This window comes from Centruroides sculpturatus, unplaced genomic scaffold (genome assembly GCF_000671375.1).
Source record: "Centruroides sculpturatus isolate CEXI.00-Female unplaced genomic scaffold, Cexi_2.0 scaffold1962, whole genome shotgun sequence".
In the NCBI taxonomy this organism is placed as follows: Eukaryota; Metazoa; Arthropoda; class Arachnida; order Scorpiones; family Buthidae; genus Centruroides; species Centruroides sculpturatus.
In genome coordinates, this window is record NW_019387019.1 from 11823 (window position 1) to 18396 (window position 6574).

The following is a 6574-nucleotide window of genomic DNA, read 5'->3' on the forward strand; positions in this document are numbered from 1 at the left end:
AAGAGTAAAAAATATATATATATTTGAAAAAAGAAAGAATTTTAGAAAGCTTTAATGAACAAAATCAGACAAACGCATAATAAAACGTAAATGTAAGTATCCAATTACTGTTTTCAAGCTTTCTGCTCCGTGGGATCTATGTGGGCCATTTTTAGCAAGCACATTATGGATTCTACCAGGCACACAATTGGGAGGCCTGGTGGTAAGGGTATGGACCATTTACCTGAAAAATTCCTGGAGTTTTCCGACTCGTCTGGATTAGATCCCCTGGTTCCTCAGCCTAGCCGTCCGATCGAGTATCCATGTACTAAAAAGTGCTTGCTGAAGTGGCTAGTACAGTGTAGAAACAAGAATATTTGCGTCGATAGAAAAGTTCTTAAAAGAAAATGCTAAACAGTTGAAACATGCCAAATTCAAAGCAAGTAGCTGGTAGCTATATAAATTTATGAAGAGGCATGGATAGTTTTCAATAAAATTATTGCAAAAGTTCAGAAATGCGAGCAAAGGATTGCGTGAAGTGATTGAAAAGTTTACCAGACGTACTGAACTGTAGTCCGGATGACTTTCAACGCAAATAAAACGGGCTTAATTTTTAAATGTCTGTTAGAGAAAACGATGGTGTTCAGAAGTGACTTATTCATCGAGGTAAAAAGAAGCAAAGAAAGTGTAACTCCTTTGGGAGCAGAAATCACAGGTGATGAAAAACTGCCATCGTTATTAATTAGAAAATTTTCAATTAATCCAAGCCTGGATGTTTCTGCAAGGTCAAATATGCAACAAATAAGAAAGCATTGATGACATCAGAGCTTTTTTCTAACTAGCTGAAAGTTTAGACATTCGCATGATTGCCGAAAACAAAAAAATATTTTATTTTTGTTTGATTTTTTTAATCGATAATTGTGATGCACATTCGATGATTCCCATTCTTTTTCACAACCAAATACAACTTCTACATTACAACCTTCAAATCAGGGAATCATTTAACACTAATTAAATTATGATGTAGAAGGATTATGGTATGAAAGATGTTGCATGTTGTTGAAGATGGATCGCGTGAGTTTTGATTGCACCTGCTACATACATTGTGAATGATTAAGTTTGGAATAAAGTTCCACAAAGTTTCATTGTAAATTGCCTTACAAAAGCGTATTTTGGTCAATAATTTATTAATGCTTCGAATAAATCGCTATTTCCATTAGTAACCGTCGATTATATTATTGAAGAGTGGTCAATCTCGTTACAGCAGTGTTTGTGATAAAAATGAAAGAAAAAAAAGTGTCTATCGAAGATTTTGTCAACATTGACATTGATTTAGATATTTGTGGACACTTCTGATGGAATCATTGTTGAAGTAAAGAATCAAGTTCAAGATACAAGCGATGAATTTTGTTTTTCCGTTTTCGACTCTGCTCTGCAGATACCAATGTCTGAGTGGATAAAATACTGGTAGTTGTCCTGGGTGTGGTCAATCCGTTGACCTCTCCAACGGACTGGCCACGTGGAGTTTTCCTGATTTTTTTTTACGTGTCTAACATCTAAATAGAGGCGATTTTCCATGGAAAGCATTCTCGAGAGGTACCTCATTGGTAGACGACCTACATGCGTTTGTTGTATGCTATCAACCAACCAAACCAAACTGAAAACACTTGAGGAAAAAGCAATAAATCGTTGACAAGAAATTTGTTTAACAGACTTTTTAAACCTCTCCACTTTACGGTTATGAACAAGGCCTTTTGCTTCATACTCATCATGGGTTCGGCCTTGCCACCCATATAAAATTCCCTGAGTTGTTCGACCGAATTCCCCAGAGCTCAGCCAAATGGTCGGCAATTAAAACAAACGGTTGTTTTTGTTTCCGTAACTGAAAATGTCGTTAACTGTAAAATGTTTTGTTCTTTTCACAATATGTTAACTAGAGTTTACTATATTATTTATTATAAAATATGAAACACTAAAACACAAAATAAGATTCATAATTTATGAAACATTAAGAAACACTTTTTGGCACAATTAAAAGCAATTTTACAAAATTGGAGACGAAAGTGGACGGTATCAAGACATTGTTTTAGAGCGCATAAAATATACTCAGTAGAACAAAAATTAAATAGTTACTTTGAATGGTTAAGGATTTTTATTTTGCCTGTAAGTAGTTTTCAGTCATGTTACGATGTTTCTCGAAGAATAGCCTGTCAGTAATCGAGTGGATAAAATCACTAAATACTGATCGCGGATTCGTACCTCTCCAGTAGGCTGGTCACGTGGAGTTTTCTGTGTTTCTCCACTTGTCTTTTTTTTTTTTATTATTTTAATACTCTTTCCGCCCAGTAAGCACTAAGAGGGCCTCTTAAAGCAGGCCCATTATGGGTTCGGCCAAGCCCAAAATGGGGCGACCGGGTGGTGAGGGACGAGGCCCGACATATCCGAACGGACCATCCCCCGAAAAATTCCTGGGTATTCCTTGACCCGTCCGGTTTCGATCCCAGGCTCCCAGAGCGGTCAAGGTAGCCCCCACCTTGACCGCTTGGCCATCCGGCTGTCTCTCCACTTGTCTATCACCTAAATAGAGATCGTTTTTCCATAGAAAATTGGCTGATCGGCTTTAATTCATCTATCTAATCCAATTCATTTTTTACTTTTCCGGCTGTTATATTGTCTATAACATAGGGAAAGTATGGCGATCTTGACCGATCGCCATACTGGTGACCGCTCCAAGATTTTTAAATTTTTAGACATTCAAACGTCAACAAATGCAAAGAAAAAATATTCAGGATTTTTTTTTGTATGTATGGATGCTGGTGTGTGTAGGTGTACTGGTGACGATTTTGTTCATTCACTTTAAAGCTTACTAATTCCTGTGCCTTTTGTCGAAAATTTATAAATTTTGCAGAAAGATTTGGATACTAGGGGGATTGATGCTACTAAATTTGTTGGTTAAAGGTCGAAGGATTAGGGAGGTAAAGGAAGGTCACATGTCATATATCAAGCGGGATCGAACTTAATAAGGTCAGACATAATTTATTTACGAAACTGAAGTAATTAAAGACATTTAAATATATATATATATCGATGTCTAGTTAAAGCCTATATAAAAATTCAATTACAAATTAAATAAGTAAATATCTTTTAAAAATTATTATTATTAAATTTTTATGGAAATTGCGGGCTGAATTCGAATTAATTCGATATAAAAGTATATGAATTGTAACAAAACTATTCTCTTTCTTCTCTATCTTTAAAAACTTCAAATTTCTGTATCTTTCCTTATTACACAATTTTTAACATATTCATTCAACACACAAAAGACTCGACAAAGAGAAATGTTTGCTTTATTTTATTTTTTAAAAGCACTAAAATAATAAGGAAAGAATGGAAATCTAAACTGCGCAAATAGTCAACGGTTAAGTGTGTAAGCAAACTGACAGATCTCAGACGGGATAATAAAACCAACAACATCTTAAGAAAAAGAAATTGGTAAGAAAATTATTCTCTCTTTCTTCTGTACTCTTAAAAACTTCGAAATTCTGTATGTCATTTCATAAGAAATGGACTATGTCATTGGCCATCTTACTTCTATTTCGTTGGCTTGTTACTCAGCTGTGTTTTATTTCCCCGTATCCCTAATGATTGCTGATGCAATTCGAGATCGGTTTCTAGATTTACCATACTTTTTTGAGTTGGTTATAAATCCAATGTCATATTACCTTTTATTTAAAATTATATGGAATTTGACTTTCCGTGTTTACGTTTTAATTTATTCTAAAATGTGTGACCTTGTGAGTGTCATTTTGACGTGCTCTTCCTCCTGAACTCTGAGGTAAATACAATAGATTAAGATGAAAAAAATATTAGAAATTATTAATAATTTATTTTTAATTTTTTTTACGAACTTAATAAATAATGGAAGGAAAAATGGAATAAAAATTATATTTGAAAACTATAGCATTATTTAATTAGAATACAGAAAGAGTTTTAAAAAATTAATTTAATAGACAGAAAGCGTTTGTATTTTGTCCATTAATTAATTTTTTAAAGCATAATTTAACGTAAAACTTATATTAAGATAAGGAACGGCCAGAGAGCAAACGGTTCACCAGGAAATTCCTGATTTAGTCCATCGCTGGAGAGACATTACATTGCAGAGACCTTGATTTTTGCTGCGATATGAGTCTAAAACTGACGAAATCTACTTTTTGATGTAAAAATATGAAAGCTGACGGGAAACAAATAAAATGTCATGCGGAGAAGACGACATTTATATACATTACTTGAACAATTATTGTTTTAATTCGACTATGAAATGTTGGAAATAACTTACATGTACAAGCTTCTTTTAAAATTTTCTATTGAAATAGATAAATCTTGATTTATTTGTCAGAATCTGTTATCCTTTAAATATATAGATATTTAATTGGAAAACGAAGGAAAGAATTCGGATATTTTGATTCCAATATGCTTTCATTTCGTATATTATCTTGATTTTCCTGCATAAATTACGTATATTATAATTGCGTTGTATGTAGGCCTAATTTATAATTGCGTAATTTATATTCATAAATTCGAGAAAGTTGTAATAATTGGGTTTACAAAAATAGAATATTGATAAATTAGCAATAAAACATAATTATAAATAAAATACGCGTATGCTTCTTATTTGACAGAGCGAATAGTAACTCAGATTTCACTGGTTAATATTTTTAAATTTCTATGACCTTGTCTTTGAACTTTTCCAATTGGCATGTTTGTTATTTAAGTGGTTTGTGAAATACATTCGACCTCCTTCCGCCACGTATATATACTTATAGACGACGAACGTAATGAAACTCCTTTGTTAACTTCAAAGAGGCTTCTCAATTGATCTAGAATCATGTTCGAGTTAATTCTTTATCTTCTTTGCAAGTATCAAGAGAATTTTATGATTGTGGGGATATTATTTATTCTCTTAACATTCTTTCATTTATTCATGAAAACAATAGAAATAATCAATATCTTTGTTTTTCGCCGGACTTTTCCAGTAGACCTTAAAAAATACGGAAAATACGCTGTCATAACTGGTGCCACGGATGGAATCGGAAAAGCACTAGCTCATCAATTAGCCAAGAGAGGTTTGAACATCGTTTTGATTGCTAGAAACGAGAAAAAACTGAAAGATACAGCAGAAGAAATTCGTTTAGAAAACGTAAAAGTCTCGACAATTCGAGTGGATTTCAGTTCTGAAAAGATCTATTCTTCGATAGCTGAACGACTGAGACAATTGGACGTGGGAATTTTGATCAACAACGTAGGTCAGCAATTCGATTTACCTTGTAAGTTCGCACAATTGGACAAGAGGGACTTGGTGAGTTTGATCAATATTAACATGTTATCGGTAGTAATGATGTCGCGCATCTGTCTATCCACGATGCGTTCAAAGAACAGAGGCGTGATCGTGAACGTGTCTTCATTATCTTGTTTAAATCCTCTGCCTTTGATAGCTATCTATTCCGCTTCTAAATCGTTTGTTACTAATCTTTCTTTGGCTCTCAATTATGAATGTCGTGACGATGACGTCATTATTCAATGCCTCATTCCTTCGTTCATCGCCACCAAATTAGTTGATTATAGCAAATTTTTACGTAAGAGAAGCATATTATTGCCCGATGCCGACGAATACGCTTCGTCAGCTGTAAAAACGATAGCCACATCGATGCTGACTACCGGATATTGGTGGCACGAGCTGCAAAGTATCATTTACAAAATCTTTCCCAATTGGATCGTTAACAAAATTTCCATTGTTTTATTCACGGCATTAGATAGTAGAATCTTGTGATTTACAGAAAATTTATGTCTTATTTTGTGTTTTATATATTTTACTTTATGAATTACGTATGTTAAAATCGCTTTACCGTTTAGATACTCATAAAGGAAAGTAAAAGTTAAACACGTTTATTATTAAAGGAAAATTTAATTAAAAGAATTTCAAACACTATTTTTGAATGATGCATCGAGTGCAAAAGAAAGCCTGAAGTACTGTACATAAGGATGAAGCAGATATTTCTGTAAACCTTGAAAGATTGCTTATTTCATTTTATTTATAAAATAGTAAGAGTCTGTTGAATGCTACCTGCATTACCATGTCAGTTTTTGCTACCTACTGCTACACAAAGCATGTTTTATTCACGGTATTATAGAAGAATCTTGTGATTTACAGAAAATTTATGTCTTATTTTGTGTTTTATATATTTTACTTTATGAATTACGTTTGTTAAAATCGCTTTACCGTTTAGAAACTCGTAAAGGAAAGTAAAAGTTAAACACGTTTATTATTAAAGAAAAATTTAATTNATTGATTTATTTACTTTTTACCCTTTATTTACTAACATTGATATTCTTGTGAACACTTCCTTTGCTGCAAAATCCAAAACATTGCATAAAAATCAAATTTGAGCTTAAATTAAATCAAGTCAAGCTATTTTTTAAATAAATTTAAATTCACAATTTAATATAAAATACAATGCATTAATTAAATCGCAATTTAATGCATTCTCTTAATAGGTTAATGGAAAATTTACGAATACAGTAATACCTCGACTTACGC

The 6574-nt window shown here is 32.9% G+C and overlaps 1 pseudogene; it reads left to right on the forward strand.

The window, feature by feature from the left end:
* Nucleotides 1-4765: 4765 nt before the first annotated feature.
* On the forward strand, nucleotides 4766-6047 carry LOC111616053 (annotated as a pseudogene).
* The last annotated feature ends 527 nt before the right edge of the window (nucleotides 6048-6574 follow it).